The 19,186-nt window shown below is 40.6% G+C and overlaps 1 pseudogene; it reads left to right on the forward strand.

Annotated features, from left to right (window-relative positions):
- The first annotated feature begins 756 nt into the window (after positions 1-756).
- On the forward strand, positions 757-18,559 carry LOC117543384 (annotated as a pseudogene).
- Positions 18,560-19,186: the final 627 nt, after the last annotated feature.

Below are 19,186 nucleotides of genomic sequence, written 5' to 3' on the forward strand. Positions count from 1 at the left end.
AATGGAAAATAACCTTTATATTATTTTTCTCATTGTTTTTTAACTTTACACTATTAGTTTTCTTTTCAGTTATTTTTAATTGATATACGCTTACACCCTAAAAAGAGTATTCATTTAAATTTGATTTTTTGAGCACATCTCTCCTTCTTTTTTGCTGGTTCTCACACAGCATGAAGGTGTAGGGCTGTCAGGTCGTTAAACTGATAAGAGTAAATTATGGCCCAGTGCTTTCTACCATTAGAGGCCAACTGAGTAAGAGGAGAAACAATCACCTTGCTGTATATAGAAATTCCAGAGCAAAATGGAATACACGACTCTCTTGAGAAAACCCTTGGGGAAGTTTTTATTTTAACTGAAACAACTTTTTATGAATCAGAGAAATTATTTAAACTTGATTTTAGCTATATTGTTGAGATTAATACCTCAGCAATCTACCAAAAGGATTTGAACCTGCCTAGCGGGGAAACTTCAGTCACAGTGCCTCAAGTGAAGCCAAGTAGACTCCTGGACCCAGGAAACCTGTGCAGAAGGACCGGAAGGGGCAAGCAGTGAAAAGGAGGAGACTCGTAAGAGAAAAGAGCGATCTGATTCAGAGGTCTCCCCGGGTGCCCAAGCCAAAAAGATGTCCTTGCTGTCAATAGAAATTCCAGAGGAAATGGAGTACCAGACCCCTTGGAAGGATTCCTGGGGGAAATTGTTTCAAATTAAACCATTATTAATGAATCAGATGTCGCATACGTGTATGATCATAACTATATGGATGATATTAGTACCTCTGGAATCTACCAAGAGGAATTGAACCTGCCTAGCGGGGAAACTTTAGTCACAGGGTTTCCAGTAAAGCCAATTCCTGAAACCAGGAAACTGGTGCAGAATGGATCAGCGGCTGAGTCACCTATGACCCCGCCAGAGGAGGAGGACGATTCTTCCAGCTCTGTGGGACAGGCTGCATCTCTACCCGCTGAGCCACTCAGATCGCAGTGGATTTCCCCAAAAGGATGACACTACCTGATAACTGCATGGTCAGATATCAGACGCCAGGTAGCAGCAACCCTACCTACCCCCTGCCACTGGTCCACTTCACCATCTCCAACCCGGCGACTTCGTGCTGGTCAAGGACTTCCGGAGAAAGAGCTGGAAATCCAACCGTTGGCAAGGTCCCTACCAGGTGCTCCTCATCACCCAGACAGCGGTCAAGGTCACCGAGAGAGCCACGCCAAGGTCGTAGTCACAGGCCAGGAGAGACGGTAGAAACAGACGACAACAAGTGATGTGTCCTAGTCACCAACGAAAGACGACAACAAGGACCACCAGCACCACACTGGCACCACATACACCTAATCTCACACTGCACACACAGGATGTCATGAGCGAGTGCCAGCTAAGCTGTTTCATATGCCTCTGGTTCCTCGTTTGTGCTATCATTGTGTGGGGACTCATTGACCTTGTCACAAAGTCATGAGCGATTATTGACGAGGTCTAAAAAATCCATAACAACTGTCGACCGAGTTATCTGGTTTTCGTTTGGAGATGTCGTCCAGCGAAAAACTGCAACCCCTCCATGGTCAGGGTCAAGGATTTACATCAGATAGCAACATGGATTTAGGAGTCTACAACAGATGGGCCCCTCGCCCAAGGACATTCCTGTACGGTACTATGTTTTCGGTGTTTTTTCACACCAGGTTCATCAAAGGGTCGTCCTGATTACACATACTGAAGAACTTTTCATGATATTGATGCTTGGAGTTTTACGGATGTAATATGTATGTGTTTTTACGATTTTATCTGTTGCTGTTTGATAAACTTTGCGTTTGAAAAGAGGGTGTTGAGATCTTCATATGAAGTGAATACTTAAAACGAAAGTTAATTGAGATCATGGTATGAAGTGAATACTTAAAAACGAAAGTTAATTAATAAATCATACATGATCAATCATATTCGTGTATAAACCCATAATGAGAATGCTTCTTGACGGTTTTTGAATATGTATGTGCTTACAATTTTTTCTGTTGCTATTTTGATAACTTTGCGTTTTGAAAAGAGGGTGTTGTGAGTTTTCATAGTATGTTTAATACTTAAAAACGAAAGTTAGTTATAATCAAATATAATCAATTATATTCTTGTATAACCCACAATGAAAATGCTTCATATTTTAGGTTTTTCTATAGTTACAGTATAAACAAAACAAAGTGGTTTGTTTAGGTTGAGTTTTCTTCCTCTCCTGTGACAGCAGTACACAGGGAGGGGGGGCTTCACACTAAGGAGAAACACATTGAAGGCCAAAGAGAGTTCATGTCCTTTTCACACTAACATGAGGAGGTGTGTCTCATGTCATAAAACTATGGAACATGTTGAGACATGTTTAGCCTTGTACATTAGTGGGCATGCGCAGTTTTCCACAAATTGGGTGTAGAGGAGGAGTTTGTTTTTTGGGTTTTCGATCCAGTTTTTTTAGCATAAAGAGACTGTTTTTTTGAGAGAGCGCGAGAGAGAGGAGAGGGGGGGAAACCCCTGGTAGACTCTCTCCCGGTAGGCTGTGTGCTTCAGAGCTGGGTAACTAGCTCTCGGTATTGGTTCTGTCAGACGGGGTAAATATCTCTCGAATTTCTTGGTTGTTGGCTGAGTGGAATGATTTGATGAGAGATGTGTTTGTGGATATTATAAATACCGCGACCTTCCTTCGAACTCTTGGCGGATAGGAATGTGTTTTTGACAGGTTAATCCGCCGTCTGTGTCGGAAAAAGTGTTTGAATATTATAAATACCGCGACCTGTAAGGACCTTCCTTCGAACTCTTGGCGGATAGGAATGTGTTTTTGACAGGTTAATCCGCCGTCTGTGTCGGAAAAAAGGTATGAAACTGATGTGAATTGAGTTGGTAAGATGAAAAAGTTGAATGCGCTTTTTATTGTCACCGGTCTTTTTACGAGGAAATACCTCTAAATTCTATCGGGAGAATTTTAAAATGTCACAACTGAAATGGGCAGTTGAAATTAAAACATTTTGGTAATAAATGTAAGACTGTGAATTAAAGTTTCATTTGAACATGATCACAGCACGGGTTTTGTTAGGATGATTATAATGTTGTAAAGAGAGAAGGTAAAAACCCTGTATTAGTTGGACCTATTTTTCTTCAAATAAACTGAATCCCACCAGTTGGATTGGGATACTTTAAAAGAAACCTGTGCTCTCCTCTCCTGCTTAAAAGGTAAGACTGCACCCTGCCACACACACTTAGGTAGGAGCACACTCCATTTACTGATATCAAAATCCTTCGGGATCGCTTAAACAGATTAAAAAAGAGTTGTCTGAATATGAAACAGCAGTTAATTGAACCTTGGTTCTTCGGGGGGTTAGGAAGAGGTGAGATCTTGCTGACGTTGGTGGATCTGAGCCAAGCAGCAACCTTACATAGACTCAATAACTTCGGAAAGGTCAATTAGTAGGTCAGAGTAATTTACCGGAATAAATTATCAGGACCTCTCCGACTCTAAACACTATTAACGTATAATCCATAACCAATAACGTACCATATCATCAATATTGGGCCGCGTGTACACTTATATCACAGAGCAACATAGTTTTAAATGATTTCCCTTTTAGACGTTTGCGAGAGATGAATCTTAGGCAAACCTATGAGGCAGGAACAAGTCTAGTGTCCGTCCTAATTTTCTTGTATGTCCTAGTGCTTTTGTGGCTGATTCACTGAAAAAAAAGGCTGTTGGATTCACATGATTTTAATATTAATATTTCATAATGATAATTGCTACAATGATGGGGAGTTGTCTTTTCTCTTACGGTGCAACAGAACAACACAAAAACTTGTATTTTTATTGTTATTATTTTTAAAGTAAAGTAACTTGTTACTAGTTACTTCTATAATTTAGTAACTAATAAAGTAACTAGTTACTTTTTTGAGAGCAGTAACTATAACTATTACTAGTTACTTTTTTAAAGTAACTTGCCCAACACTGCTCATACCTCATTCACACCAACGCAACTCCGGTTCAAGCTCCGTGCTAGAGCTTTTCAGGTTCAGAACCGGTTCTTCGGTTTAGCTCCGGCTCTTTTCACACTGCCCAGAATCCGACTGGTGCTGCGTCATTACGTCATCGTTTGCGTCATGACGTAACCGTTTGCGTGCCTGCTTCATAAAGCCAAACCGCGCGGAAACCCCTCACAGCTGACGCCGACAACAACAACAATGGCCGATTGTGCTCCAGCTTCCTCTGTACCTCTTCAGAAGACCAGATTCCCAGCAGGTAGCTGGTCTCTTCAGTGGACCACTGCTGCTTTTTAAGTTTCTCCATCGTTGTGTACAAACTGGATAAAACGCCGGCTTTTTGTTGTTGTTCAGGAGTTGATGTGAGGACAGCGTGAGGACAGAGAAAGAGAAAGAACACAAGGAACAAAAACAAAACTGCGGTCCGCGGGGACACGGACAATTTGCGAATGAGTTGTGCCTTGAGATTTACTTGTTCGATATTGTAAATAACACGTTCCGGACGATCGGACGTGTGCTTTTTCGCACACTGACTAAAGTATGAACCTCATTGTGTTTTTGTGTGTTAGGATGAGCCGGAGGTGCAGCAGCCGGATGAAAACAACCCGTATGAAGAAGAGTACAAGGACTCTAGTACTTTCCTCAAGGTTTAAAAACCTGCTCTCTTTCTTTTTACAGACACACTGGCTGCGTTCCAAGTCGCATACTTTTAATTATTACTTTTATTATGCATTGCACCTGCCCTTACATACCATGTACTGTTGCGTGCAGGACCTACTACTTTACTGTAACACCATAAATGTCACAGGCGAACTAGATTTAGCTGCTATTTATGTCAACCAGCTGATAATGCTATTAGCTTCTGAATAATTTGCCGCGATTTAATGCGGGTATATGATGTGTTTTACAATTTTTTAGTTGGGAGAAAATGTCTCTTATACTGTAGGTCTAGTAATCTGCATTTTTATAATTGAAGATAGTTTTCTGTTCTTTTATCATGTTTAACTGCAATTACACTGTTTTTTGCGCAAAGAAAAAAACAATTACCGTTGAACCACTCAGCCATATATACAGTATATATTAAAATATACAACCTTTTTAATGGGTTTATGTAATTCTCACTTTCAACACCATAATAATGATAATTAACATTAAAATAAAACATGGCCACATTTAAAAGGAATATGATGAGATGTGCAATGTAGGCGTACATGTCAACAACGTTTTCAACGTAGCATTTATTTGTATGTCCACCATCAACCACAGCGAATACTTTCAACAAAATCTGTTATTTCAACTCTCTGAATTTCAGATGGCTAGGTATTGATCATACGTCTGTCACAAATTTACATTAACCTACATCGACAAAATGTTCGGATGAACGGCTTATAAGACTTTAAAAATAGCCAGGGTCAGATAACCATTTTACTACGCTTTTTGATATCTTAGACATTTCTTTTTTTAAATGTATGATCCAAAGCTGGAAGGACATGCTTTATCTCCCATTCGTCTAAGCTTTAGTAAAGTAAATGGCATGTGAGAAGTAGGGTAGCAGCTGCCACACACACTTAGCCACAACCTGTAATTACAGGTTAGTTTTTTGTGTATTGATATAAATGAGTTGCAATGTTTTATTTTACAAAGAAGAAACTAGTCATGCACAACCAGTTTTAAGAGGTGACGAAAAACAGTCACAAGGTACACACAAGCATAGCATGTTATTGTACCATGAAAATGCTTTGCGCCGTTGGTGATCAGTCACACTGTGAAAGGTAATAATAAGCTCTGTTCGTCCTTATCTTTCTTACAGTGCAGACGCTTTTCTGCTTGCTCTTGCCTCTGCTTACTTTTTATGCTGATTTTCCTATTCTTATTCTCTGAAAACTTCGAGCAGCGGCTCCTGGACATTAACTTATCACTGGGACAGTTCATCTTCGTAAATAGACGGAGGGTTTCAGCCATATTTCAACATTTTTACGACGACGTCAGTCTTACAATAGCGTGGCCTAGCAACAGCTAAAGCCTGGTAGGCTACTGCTATTTAGCTTAAGCTAGTTGGTAGCAAAATGCCTCCGTTCTCTACAGATGACTTCCAGAAACTTATACAGAAGATGGCTGTGTTGGAAATGAAAATGCAACGGTTGGAAGTTAACGTGGAAGTGAATGGACTATGTCGTGGGAATGACACGACTTTACCAGTGTTGCAAAGTAATGGAGAAGGGTATGCTAACTCACAGCTAGTTAGCAGCTACAAGGATTCCAAGGAACAGGAGGGCTGTGTACCGGGTAATAAATCTACAAGTGATAGTCCTCCCTGGAACTCTCTGGGTGCAAAGCCTAAGAGTAAATCACTTCCATGGGATTCGGGAGGACGGATAACAGGCAGAGCCCAGAGCTCCGAAATCTGTGATGCGACCGGCTGGCCTGCATTGTTATCACCCAGGAAGAGCGCCTCTTCAACCCCTATTCATACTAGGAAACAGCAGTGGACAGCTGCTAAAGGGAGAATTACAAACAATCCTCCTAAACCACCAAGTGTGCCAATCCAGAACAGATACGCTCCGCTGACCGAGAACCGGAGATCTGATGACCTGGATAACCTGTCCTCTTCACGCAGCAGGGTAAGGACCAATAGCTACTCTAAAAGTAAAAGGCTAGAGGGAAAGCTAACGACTGGGCCTGAAACTCTGATTGTGGGTGACTCTGCTGTAAGAGATGTAAAAGGTCTGTGTAATAAGAACAACACCAAAGTACTCTGTTTTCCCAAGGATGTGGTCTCTGACTTGGCTGAGAAGATCCTGCATATTGGGGCTGAACATCCGATTGTGAAGAATGTGGTACTGCACATTGGAACAAATGATGTTGTGAAACAACAGTCAGAAGTGCTGAAAGAAGACTTTAAATGTTTGTTGGAAACTGCCAGCTCTCTAAATGCAGATGTGTTCATCAGTGGCCCTCTACCGCCAGTCAGAAGAGGAGTGGAGAGATTCAGCAGATTGTTTGCACTGAACACCTGGCTTTCAACTGTCTGTACTGACCATTCTGTTCATTTTATTGACAATTTTAACTTTTTCTGGGATCGCAGACATCTTTTCAAGGCAAATGGAGTTTGCCTGAACAAGTCAGGAGTGAAATTGTTTATCTCTAACATATTCAACTGCCTGCGTCATCAATCTGTTCCCTCTGCCAAGGACAAGCGGCAAGAGGAATCAAAACACGAGAAAGACACAACACATCACGCAGAAAACCCTGAAGAATTATCACTGCACCCGCCTGAGGAATGTTCTGATTATGGGAGACATATGAGACACATGGAGGAGTCTCCACTGCCCCCCCCCCCCTGTCAACGCCTTTGAGGATACTCCGTTCACCCTTTCACCCTCGCCCACCCTCCTGGAGATCGATGAACACACAAAGGAGATACAGAGGGTTGGCACCGATTCCTTCCTGGAGTTCAAAGACCAAACGAAGGCGATACGCAGGGCTGGCACCATGTCCTTTACCCCCGCTCCTCAACGACGCCCACCAAAATCACCATCTCCCCCGTCCTCATCACCGCACCTACGTCAACCACCTCCCCCCCCTGGCAGCATGTCCTCTTCCCCCGCACCATCTAGCCCGTCTCCATCACCGTGCCTACGTCGACCACCTCCCCTCCCTTCGAGGGGGCTTCTGCAGTCTCCGAAGCCTGATAAGGATGTGTATGTACAAAACACAACAAACTCTTACTGATATGTGATGGGTCCAGGCTCAAGGGCGTATGGCACTCTCAACTCTTTCCAGGACATGTCGGGGCCCTGCCTGCCAGTAGCTTTGCCGATATCTGTGTTGATAGGTAATAGATTAAGAGCGGTGAATCATAGAAACAGGAAGCGCTCAAACGTTTGTGTGAGTGTATCTAATTTAGCAGTGATTCCATGTCAGCCACAGCTTGTTACAAAAAACATGACTGATAGTGTGTTTAACAAACTTAAACTAGCTTTATTAAATGTCAGGTCTTTGGCAGGAAAAACATTTTTAATCAATGATTTAATCACTGAGCACAATCTCGATTTTATGTTTTTAACAGAAACTTGGATTGAACAAAATAACAGTGCAGCTGTTCTTATCGAATCAACCCCTCCCAACTTTAGTTTTATGAGTCAGGAAAGAATGCATAAGAAAGGGGGTGGAGTTGCTATTCTGTTCAATGATTCCCTTCAATGCAGGAAGACATCGTATGGAAACTTTGATTCTTTTGAATATGTGGCCCTTCAGCTGAAATGCTCCTCTCGAGCTCTGTTCCTAAATATCTATAGACCACCCAAATACTGTGCAAGCTTTTTTGATGACTTTACTGAACTGCTGTCTATAGTGTGTATTGACTTTGACCGTCTAGTCATTGTTGGTGATTTTAACATCCATGTTGACAACCCCCAGGACAGAGGGGCTAAAGAACTGTTTGTGTTCTTGATAGCTATGGACTGACTCAGCATGTGACGGAGCCCACGCACAATAAGGGGCACACTCTGGACTTAATTATCTCAAAGGGTCTGAATATCTCTAAGGTTGTGGTGACTGATGTTGCACTCTCTGACCATTCCTGTGTTTTCTTTGAGAGCTCTATTTCTGTTCACAAAAATGTTCAAAAAGAGGTAACCACAAAGCGATGTTTAACTGAAAATACTAGGGAAATGTTTACTAAGAATTTCTCTTCCACACTTGCCCCTGCCAACATCTTAGTAAATGAGCTAGTAGATCATTTTAATTCAAAAATTAAAAATGTTATAGATGCCATTGCTCCAACTAAGGTAAAGGAAGTGTCTGGCAAGAAAATATCTCCATGGAGAAAGGCCATGACCGTGAAAACAGAAAAAAGAGAATGTCGAAAAGCTGAACGCAGGTGGCGAAAAACAAATCTCCAGGTTCACTTTGAAATCTATAAAGAGAGACTTGGCCTTTATAATTTGGAATTGAAAAACGCACCACAATCGTTCTTCTCTGACATCATTACCAAAAACAAAAACAACGCACGTGCCTTGTTTGCTACCGTCGACAGACTAACTAACCCCCCTGTGTCAGTAGCCTCTGAATTTCTATCCACCAGGGCGTGCAATGATTTTGCCTCCTTTTTCACTGACAAAATTCAGAAAATCAGACAAGCAGTCAGTGCCTCTGCATCAGGAACAGCAAATGTGTTGTCCCTATCTCCACTTAACATCAATTCAGACATCATGACACAATTCCATCAGATTAATGATAAAAACCTAGAGGACATTATTCAACTTCTGAAATCCTCCTCTTGCTGCCTTGATATTATTCCAACAGGATTTTTCAAAGATGTTTTGCCTTGCATGGCCTCAGATCTACTTCATATAGTAAACAAATCTCTTCACTCAGGTATTTTTCCACAGGCCCTGAAAACTGCAGTCATTAAACCGCTCTTAAAAAAGAATAATCTAGATGCTTCAGTAATGAACAATTACAGGCCCATATCAAACCTCCCATTTCTAGGTAAAATCATTGAAAAAGTTGTTTTTCAACAGTTGAGTAATTTCTTGCATTTAAATAACTGTTTTGATGTGTTCCAGTCAGGCTTTCGTCCAAACCACAGCACTGAGACTGCTCTTGTAAAGGTCTTTAATGACATCCACTTAAACACAGACAGTGGCAGAACTTCAGTGTTAGTATTATTAGATCTCAGTGCTGCGTTTGACACTGTTGACCACAGCATATTACTAGACCGACTGGAGAACTGGGTGGAACTTTCGGAAACAGTTCTGAATTGGTTTGAATCCTACTTAAAGGACAGAAACAACTTTGTTTCTATAGGTAAATACACATCTGAGTTGACAAATATGACATGTGGGGTTCCTCAAGGCTCCATCTTGGGGCCTCTTCTCTTTAACATCTACATGCTACCACTGGCTCAGATAATGAAGAACAACAAAATAAGTTACCATAGCTATGCAGATGACACACAAATTTACGTAACAATTTCACCAGGAGACTATGCTCCAATTCAAACACTGAGTAAGTGCATTGAACAAATCAATGACTGGATGTGTCAGAACTTTCTCCAATTAAACAAAGATAAAACTGAGGTAATGGTTTTTGGAGCCAAGGCAGAACGTATAAAAGTTAGCGCTGAGCTTCAGTCTGCAATGTTCAAAACAACGGATAAAGCCAGAAATCTAGGTGTAGTCATGGACTCTGACCTGAGTTTCAACAGTCACATTAAAACTGTTACTAAATCAGCCTACTATCACCTAAAGAATATATCTAGGATTAAAAGACTAATGTCACAGCAGGATTTGGAAAAACTTGTCCATGCTTTTATCTTCAGTAGACTCGACTACTGCAATGGTGTCTTCACAGGTCTCACTAAAAAATCTATTAGGAAGCTGCAGCTAATTCAGAACGCTGCTGCTCGAGTCCTCACTAACACTAAGAAAGTGGATCACATCACTCCAGTTCTGAAGTCTTTACACTGGCTTCCTGTGTGTCAAAGAATAGATTTCAAAAATACTGCTGCTGGTTTATAAAGCACTGAATGGTTTAGGGCCCAAAATACATTTCTGACCTCCTGCTAAATTATGAACCATCCAGATCTCTCAGGTCTTCAGGGACTGGTCAGCTTTCTGTCCCCAGAGTCAGAACTAAACATGGTAAAGCAACGTTCAGTTATTATGCTCCAAATATCTGGAACAAACTCCCAGAAACCTGCAGGTCCGCTGCAACTCTTACTACTTTTAAATCCAGGCTGAAGACTTTTCTTTTTGTCGCTGCTTTTAATTGAACTATTCATATCTTAGACTGCACTGTAACTTTTATCCATGTACTTTTTTCTTTTAATGTTTAATTGACAGCACTGTAACTTTTATCCATGTATTTTTTCTTTTAATGTTTATTTTATTAGTTTTTCTTTTTAATGACTGATTTTAAATGCCATTTTCTTAATCTCTTTCATTTTTTGTAAAGCACTTTGAATTGCCTTGTGTTGAAAAGTGCTATATAAATAAACTTGCCTTGCCTTGCCTTGCCTAGAAAGCCTGCGTGGTGTCACAAGTTATGACACATCATGTGACATCTGTATTTATAATGTTTTGTTCCTCATATTGTCTTGGAGTTTCTCAGAATGTATTGCATTGAATTAGAACTTACAGTTTTGATTAAGTCTATACAATCTGATGCATCACATGTGTATTTAAAGCAGGGGTGGGGAACCTTTTTCCTCTCAAGGTTCATTTCGATTTTTACAACATCCTCCGAGGGCCGTACAAGTTATTGACCTCAACCTCTGCTTAAAATAACAAAAATCACAGCCCATTCATTTCGCCTTTCTTTCATGCTGTGCAAAGAAAAAGCAACCTCTTAATCTAGATAATTTACCATGACTCGCGCATGCATTCACGTGCACGGTTGTGGCATGACCACCAAAACAGAAAGATATGGATGGGGGTCCATATCTATCAGAAAGATATGGTGGGGGTTCTCACCTCCTCTAGGGGGGTCCGGGGGCAAGCTCCCCCGGGAAGATTTTTATTTAAATGTTGAAGTTAAAAGCATCAATCTGGTGCACTTTGAGAGCAACATTAGGAGCTCCATGGATACATCTCTCAACATCCATATGAAACAGAACTGTAAACAGATTTTCTTTCATCAATCACATTTATTTATAAAGCACATGGAGCGTGGAGCCTTGCAGCCGCGATACCACACTAATTGCGCCACATAAGCTCATAGGTGCGGCTCAGTTGAGGCTCCCCCTCCGCGAGGTGAGGCCCCACGCAGTCTGCGTGATCGGCTGTAGGGAGGGTTGGCCCTGGATCAGTATGACAGATGAACAGATCGCCACTGGACTTACAACTAAGACACAGCCACGCAAAAACTGCTGCATGTGTACGGCTCCTTATGCGTACTGCAATTTTTGAAGTGCTGGAGCGGCATTCCGGTGCTCTCCGTCAGAACTACACCTCTGTCAGATGAGACATATATCACGAGATATACACGTTAGGCTTGTGTTGTGTTCAAGGAACCTGACCTTGGCTAGGAAAAACTCGCTTGTTTAATTATTTTGCGGTCTTGATTTCTATAATTTTTTTTCTTTCTTTCGTGTGTTTATAAATTACCTCGAGGGCCGTATCAAATGGTCTCGCGGACCGTATACGGCCCGGAGGCCGGAGGTTCCCCACCCCTGATTTAAAGGCTTGAATACACATCCTGTCATTCATATTTGTGTTGTCTCTCTTTATGCAGATATATTTTTCTTAATTTATCTTATATGCCATTTTCACAAAGTTTTACAACTTACGGCATTCAGGATATTTACATTGCATTCATCCAATCATTCAGGACTTTTTTATGCACCTGACAATGGAATTATGCAACTTTTTGTGCAATGGAATGACACTCGCTGTTAAACCATGTTCATCTGTTCACACCAGATTATGTACAGCTGTATGGTTGTTGTTGTTGTTGTTGGTGTGACGTACAGTATGTCCCTATTGTGTCGTCTCTGTTTATGCAGATATATTTTTCTTAAATGTATTTTTTCCATCTATTTGTTTTCAGGGTACTCAGAGTTTGAACCCACACAATGACTACTGTCAGCACTTTGTGGACACAGGGCACCGGCCCCAAAACTTCATTAGAGATGTTGGTGAGTGTGTGCTTCTGTGTGTTTCTTCATGCTTTTATCTTCAGTAGACTCGACTACTGCAATGGTGTCTTCACAGGTCTCACTAAAAAATCTATTGGAAAGCTGCAGCTGATTCAGAACGCCGCTGCTCGAGTCCTCACTAACAATAAGAAAGTGGATCACATCACTCCTGTTCTGAAGTCTTTACACTGGCTTCCTGTGTGTCAAAGAATAGATTTCAAAATACTGCTGCTGGTTTATAAAGCACTGAATGGTTTAGGCCCAAAATACATTTCTGACCTCCTGCTAAATTATGAACCATCCAGATCTCTCAGGTCTTCAGGGACTGGTCAGCTTTCTGTCCCCAGAGTCAGAACTAAACATGGTAAAGCAGCGTTCAGTTATTATGCTCCAAACATCTGGAACAAACTCCCAGAAACCTGCAGGTCCGCTGCAACTCTGACTACTTTTAAATCCAGGCTGAAGACTTTTCTTTTTGTTGCTGCTTTTAATTGAACTATTCATATCTTAGACTGCACTGTAACTTTTATCCATGTACTTTTTCTTTTAATGTTTAATTGAACTATTCATATCTTAGACTGCACTGTAACTTTTATCCATGTATTTTTTCTTTTAATGTTTATTTTATTAGCTTTTCTTTTTAATGACTGATTTTAAATGCCTTTTTCTTAATGTCTTTCATTTTTTGTAAAGCACTTTGAATTGCCTTGTGTTGAAAAGTGCTATATAAATAAACTTGCCTTGCCTTGCCTTGCCTTTATGTGCGTACATTTGTGTGGGCGTCTTACCTCGTTTTCCTTTGTGCTTCAGGCCTGGCTGACCGGTTTGAAGAATACCCAAAGCTTCGGGAGCTTATCAGACTGAAGGACGAACTCATCTCAACCACCAACACTCCTCCCATGTACGTTTAATGATGATGTGATTTTAAATATTTACCTTAATGTCAATGTGATAACACCCAGAGAACATATGTTGAATTAAGAAAACCAAGTTGAAGTTGGCCTTAACTATTTGGGAAGGTTTGCTCTTATAACTGAGAGCGTCTTTGTCTGTCTGTGTTTAGGTACCTCCAGGCTGAACCGGAGAACTTTGACCTGCATTTGAGAGTGTATTAATGCATCTATTAAAAAGGAGAACTCAAACAAAAAAAAAGTATGGGGAATGTTGAAGACATTGGCAAACTTATCTGGGCAGTGGAGCTTAAAAAAACGTAAATGTGAACAGTTTTTCCCTTCTAAAGTGATGGTACCACCAAGCTGAGAATCTGCATCACACCACAGCCGCAAGACAAAGGGCACTTCAGCAGTCATAATATATAAAGAGAACAAAGATATCAGATGTACTTTCTGTGGAGGATATCTCACCTTAGCCAGCATTATTTCCAACCATTTCAAAATTAAGCCACACCCATAGGGATGGGTATCGTTAAGGTTAGGGTTAAGGTTTTAACGGTACTACTACTTTTATCGATACCACTTATCGGTCCGGTCTTTTAACGGTACTCTTATCGGTTCTTTTGGAGAAAAAAAGAAGGTAAACTAACTAAACAAATTGTGAACAAAACTAACATTGCTTTTTATTGAAATGAAATACATAATATTTCACATCAAAAGAAACAACAATGTTTTAACAAATCGTATTAAATCATCTGATGACAGAACTGTAAACAGAATAGCTGAAACTTTAACAAACTAAATAACTCTGTTACCTCTAATCATTAACCCATGTTTGTATCATTTAGTTAACTCGGTGTGTTGCTGCTAGCATACATAACACCTGACGTGGAAACGTTACTCGTGGATGGGGCTACAGAGCTACTAGAAAGACAGTTGAACCCGGTGCATTCCTCCGTCTGAACGTGGTGCACTTTTGCTAAATGTTTAGGCAAATTGCTCGTGTTACCGCCCTCACATGCTAAACTCTTATTGCACTTTTGGTAACGAGCATTGTCCACATCGAGACAGGTGAAGTTGAACCACACTGTGTGTGTGTGTGTGTGTGTGTGTGTGTGTGTGTGTGTGTGTGTGTGTGTGTGTGTGTGTGTGTGTGTGTGTGTGTGTGTGTGTGTTGTAAACCCACACACACACACAGCCTTGCAAGCAGGCGGGGGAGAGAGATCGAAAATACTAAAAATAATCATGGACGCTTTTTGCGTATTATAAACGGAGTTGGCGACACTAAAACTGCAATATAATGTTTGTGTAGCAATAATACATATGACATATACTTTTTAGATGTCTCCAGTACCGATCAAAAGACCAATAACGTCGGAGCTTAACGTTACCACGGTCTTTAATAATTCAGCCCCAGGGCCCGTTTAATACTGGGGCTCGGTACCCATCCCTACACACCCATAGCGTTGCATTAGAACGGTTAGAAATACCTTACAAAAACATTGCCTGGCATAGCCCACCTTCCTTGTTGCTGTGTACAAATGCACCCTTCTGTAATATCTCTATTCAAATTTCCATAGCTGGATTTGTGATTTAAGAGCAGAGATCCCAGCTTAGACCAGAGTAAAAATGAAGCACTATAAAGGGAGTGACTGTATAGCCTGTGTGTCTAATCACTGGTTCTGGGTCTCTATTAAAGGGTCTGGTCCAGATAGAACACAGAGATAAATGGAGTAATGGGTCCGTGTGCAAAACTAGACCTGTGCAGGATTTTGTGTGGGATTACAGATAATAAGAGAATGCATATCCTCTCCCAGTAGGGGGCAACATGGATCCACAAGGACCCTGCCAATGAGCAGATTTCAGGGCTAAATGTTCTCATGACAGGACTTCCTCAGGGAAAGGAAGTGTTAAAGTGTTTTGTGATTTATGTATCCACTGGATGGATGATTATGGCATTGTGTTCCCTCACCTCTCTTTCCTCTTCTCTGCTGTTGTAGATCATGAAACTGGAAATTGAGGAGATATCAGATCTTTGTTCCTTTGTCTTTCTCTGGTGTAGCTCTGGTGAAGGCCTGGACATGGGCAGAATGGTAACATGACGGTCATATTTACTTTGCTGTATGGTCATTGTTGGTGTTACACATGTCCCTATTGTGCTTGCCAACAGCACAGCATCACTGCATGGCTTACTTTGTCTGAAATAGATTTTCTTGTAGTTTTTACCTGAGTAGGAATCCAGCACCTGTTTTTCCACAACTGTGATTCATATAAAGACTATTGTTATATTTGTATAAATATGAGTTTTCCCCAAACACAAATGCAAAGGGTCATTAAACCAAATATTGAACATTTCAACAAGCCAGGCCAGGAATAAAGAAAAAACCGTTTTGTGCAGATTATTCAGAATCTTCATTATTGCTTAAGTATCATAGAGAAAGGCTGCTTTTCATTAGTAATTCCACTTCCCAACATTCACCCTCATTGTTATTACATCACATACATGATATGGATCCATCTTTGGAATGTGTAGGTGAAAAGAAGTGTTGAGGTGTTGGCTCAGCTTTTTACAGATCATGAGATACCTGTAGGCTCATTTCAATGCGGCAAGGGTGTCGTCTTTGAATAATTGCAATACCCAACGTAACATGCTGCCTCAGTTTGATGATTATCAAGCAGTAGCTATACTTATACAGGTTTTTTGATGTCTTGCAAAACAACCATTTGTCCTTGCATTCACAGATAATGAAGGAAATAAATGAATCACACAACGTCAACAGGAGAATAATAAAATATGAACTGCAGTTATATTTTATCTGGCATTTTTTCAATAGAATATCGACTTATCAATGACATTCTCTTAATAATTATCTAGGAGAGTGAACCTATAACCTACACATGTAATTCTACTCACCTTTAGTATTACAACAACTAATAAGCATGTCAGATAGTGCATTTATTTGATTTGATTTAAATTGTTCTACAATGGTAAGCACCCAAATCTTGCATGCATTACTGCTACCAGTTACCATTTTTGTTCGCTTAACCCTTCAACCCTTCAAAGTATCAATTTCACCAAGTTCAGTTCAGTTTTCAAACAACTGAAAACAACACTTTGTCTGCAGGGATACCACCCAGGGCTAATGCAGAGGGGAGGTCTCCGAGGCATGTTGAAATGGAGCCTAGTTAATGCACTTTTCATCAGTTTGGAAACCAGTTTGTTGTTTGAAACATGTTTTATTAGTGTGCCAGGGATGCATTGTGTCAATAACGCATTGATTATGTCAATAGCCTAAGATACAGTAATTTTCAAAGGTATTGCATGACCCTCAGCATTGTTGTTACACATAAGCCGTTTCTTAATGTCGAGTAAACCTGCTGCAGAGCCACTATTTCAACTATACTACGTCATTGAGTAGCGCCGAATGCTGGGCATTTAACATGCATTTAAACAGTCCTTCGGCGCCACTCGATGACATAGTATACTTGAAATAGTGGCTCTGCAGCAGGTTTACTCGACATTGAGAAACGGCTATAGTTTAACATAATAACTTCCTTTATTCCAACCATTTCAGTGTTTGAGGAAGTGGGGCTTTAGGCGGTGTGAGGACATCTGTTGGATCAAGACCAATAAGAACAACCCAGGCAAAACCAAGGCGCTGGACCCGAAGGCAGTATTCCAGAGGACCAAGGTACAGCAATGTGAAATATATGTTAATGTACATATAACATCATCTAATTGCTTTGGGATCATAAGAAGTCCATGATGAATTCCAAGTTAAACCTGTTTTAATTATATTTTATGATATATTTGTTACTGGAAATTTGTATTTCCTCATGTATATTTTCCACATGTATATATTTTTTTAACCTTTTAATGCTATTTTATTATATCTATCTCTCTCTCTCTCTCTCATACTTAATATGTTAGACTACTATTTTTTTTGTACCTTTTCATATGCACTGTCCCTTGCTTCTGTAACACGAACCATTTTCCGTCTATGGGACAAATCATGGATTTCTGATTCTGAAATCAATATCCTCCCTCCAGGAACACTGCCTGATGGGAATCAAAGGAACAGTGCGCAGGAGCACTGACGGTGACTTCATCCATGCGAATGTGGACATTGACTTGATCATCACTGAGGAGCCTGAGATGGGAAATGTTGAGAAGCCTGTGGAGATCTTCCATATCATTGAGCATTTCTGTTTTGGGCCGCAGAAGGTTGCACCTGTTTGGACGAGACTCAACCATCAGGCCAGGTGAGATTGAACCACTTTTCTTTCTTTGGTAATATCTGCTTGTATGTTTGCTTTAAGTTTCTTATTGCATTTGTGCTTTTTTCTCTTTTTAGGCTGGCTGACTGTAGGTCCTACTTTGACAAACAGTAACTTTAACCCAGAGACCTACGCCTCACATTTCGTCAATGACAACCTATCTGGCTGCACTGAGGAAATGGAGAGGCTGCGACCTAAATCTCCCCCTTCTAAGATGAAGTCGGACCGTGGGGGCGGAGCAGCTAGAGGGGGACGTGGTGGGCCAAATTCAGGAAGAGGCGGAGACAGGGGCCGTGAAAGAAACCGGCCAAATTTCCGAGGAGACAGGGGAGGGTTCAGGGGTCGGGGAGGGCCACATAGGGGCTTTCCTCCTCGCTAGAGCGAATAATTAACCAGACTTATGGTGGGAATCCCTATGTGCATAGAGTCCTGACCATTTTTTATTGGCCAACACTGACGATGACCACATTGATGATTGATGATCACACTGGTTCCCTCGATATAAAGCAAAGAGGGATTTTTTTCATTGGATTTTGGCAAGATAATCTTCGCAAATCAAGACCACCTTTAAAACATTAACATTTGTAAAGCAGGCTATTTGAAGTTTGTTATGGTTGGAATGTGACAGCAGAGAAGTTGGCAAATGTAATCAATGTTTTTTTAATCTTTTTGTGTTTATATTTTCTTCATGCAAACACTTAAGATAAAATGTGTGTTGCCTTTATAAACATTCTTTTCAAATGTTGTGTTTGTGTTTATTTTTGTATTGGGTTTTGAATATAATGGATATTTGTCCCCAAGGCGAAGTTAGTCTTGCAGACAGGCGAAACAGAACACCTACAGACATAACACAAAAAAATAATCATGAATACACTAGAAAAAAAACTAGAGTATGCCATCACTCAAACAATCATCGTCAGCCCTCAGTAGAATGGAAAACTAATCATCAGGACATAGTGAGTATTTAACAGATTTTGTGGATTAGTTAATAATCCTTTTAGACCTGGACTTTCAATGTCTAAATCTCTGCTCAGAGGAGGAAGAGGGCACTAAAACATCTCTAGCCTTAGAAATTGCTCTCCTACAGAAGATAAGAGACAGATGAGATAGTTAACAATGATCGTCAAAGTTAAGGATTTACTACAAACAAAGCCCTTTTGGGTTTAAGGGGTGTAATGCAACGTTTTTGTTATCTAACATGATAAACACATATATCCAAATGCTGTGTTAACAGCCTTTTCCTCTGCAGACATGCTGTCATTTATGTTTGCACAACATTAGCTTCAGTGCTTTGCAAGCTGATTGGCTGTAATCATCTGTTCATGCTCTCCCTGCATGATGTTAGCATGTACACTGAAAGTCAAAGGGCGGT

This window comes from Gymnodraco acuticeps, unplaced genomic scaffold, assembly GCF_902827175.1.
Source record: "Gymnodraco acuticeps unplaced genomic scaffold, fGymAcu1.1, whole genome shotgun sequence".
Classification (NCBI taxonomy): Eukaryota; Metazoa; Chordata; class Actinopteri; order Perciformes; family Bathydraconidae; genus Gymnodraco; species Gymnodraco acuticeps.